A 1,463-nucleotide genomic window follows, 5' to 3' on the forward strand; every position below is an offset into this window, starting at 1 on the left:
AGTTACTTCACAGTAGAGCTAAAGGCAAAATACACTTTGTGGCATTTATTTGCTTTGAAATATAGTTATTTGTGTTATTGCTCATAGGACAGTAGAATTTTTATAAAAACTTGTTAAGTTATATTTGTTCATTTATTTTTAAACTGTATAGACCAAGAGGCGTTCGGGAGAACTAATCTCAGTATGTGACACGCCACCTAAGTCCATCATTCAGCGACAACCATGTGATGTGCTTGCCAGAGAACCCCAGTGGCAGGAGAAGCACACAGGTGACAGACACGCACGGTGGACACCACCTACCCCTGGCAGACAGCTTCTTGGTGTTGATGATTTTGGCAGCATATTCTTGACCAGTAGGGATTTTCATACATCTTCTCACCACTGAGAAAGCCCCCCTGAAAACAAAACATTGCCAGGTCATCTCTATAATCAGCTCTGATGGTTACTTAAAAATTACAACATGTGGAGCATTTCTGTTGGATGTAGTGAACTGTCAAATATCAGTGCGCTACGCAATATCCAGAAAATGACCCACTCTTCCTGGAAGCCCGGACCAGCCTTGATGCCGAGAACAGAGTAAATCTTATTTAACTGGGAGCACACATCATTCATCAACCAAATGACAGGGACTGCCAATTCCCAGGCTCCTGTTTGCACATGAAATCGGAAAACCTTTTGCAGTTCACACTCACACCGCACCAAATGCTCCAGAAAAAAGCAAACGCTGCACAGAGCCGAGCTGAGGAAGAGCAGCAGAAATATCCTGGTAAGAAAAAATTAACGTGGCTCCAAGTGAGTAAAGATGGCGATTGTTTTCATTAGAATATAAATCTTGGGAACACTGGTGTGGTTTACCATGGTGATTTCTCTGTGCCTGTTTTGGGCTGGGGGAGGGGAGAGATTTGAATTAAGCTGCTCTTCCGACATATTCTCCATGTTTTAACAACAAACAATGCATAAACATATAAGGATAGAAAGTTCATTCCATCTAAAAGGTATTTCCATTTCCTCTAATTCAGCTGCATGAACATCATCACACACCGCACCGTCTCATCAGTAATCGTGGAAACAGGCAGAGGATCGGGTTTGGGTCAGATGCTGCATAAACCATCAATCAGCATCCGGGTCGCCCCTGGGTCCCTGTGCACAACCCGACCCTCAGCAAATCCGTGCCTCCTGCACACCTCCAGCCCCTGGGTCCCCGCGCTCGGGCCTCGGGGAGTCCCCTTGGCCTCCCTGCACACCTCCAGCCCCTGGATCCCCGCGCTCGGGCCTGGGCAGGTCCCTGCTCTCTCCCTGCACGCCTCCAGCGGCCCCGCAGGTCCACGCACCGCTAGGCCACCTGGGGACACCACGGCGCCCAAAGGGCTCTCGGGCCGCGTGTAAGTCCTCCGAGGAAGCAGGGATGCGCGCGAGCCCTGGGAGGGAACGGCGGGGGAGTCACCCGGGACCAGGGGTGACCG

The 1,463-nt window shown here is 49.7% G+C and overlaps 1 long non-coding RNA gene across 1 annotated transcript; it reads right to left on the reverse strand.

Moving 5' to 3' along the window:
• Window positions 1-113: 113 nt before the first annotated feature.
• On the reverse strand, window positions 114-1,440 carry LOC106726693. The gene is made up of 2 exons (XR_001362778.1): window positions 1,245-1,440; window positions 114-1,184 (listed from the first exon to the last, which is right to left on the reverse strand). It is a non-coding gene; the product is annotated as an uncharacterized LOC106726693 (long non-coding RNA).
• Window positions 1,441-1,463: the final 23 nt, after the last annotated feature.

Source organism: Myotis brandtii, unplaced genomic scaffold, assembly GCF_000412655.1.
Source record: "Myotis brandtii unplaced genomic scaffold, ASM41265v1 scaffold30301, whole genome shotgun sequence".
NCBI lineage: Eukaryota > Metazoa > Chordata > Mammalia > Chiroptera > Vespertilionidae > Myotis > Myotis brandtii.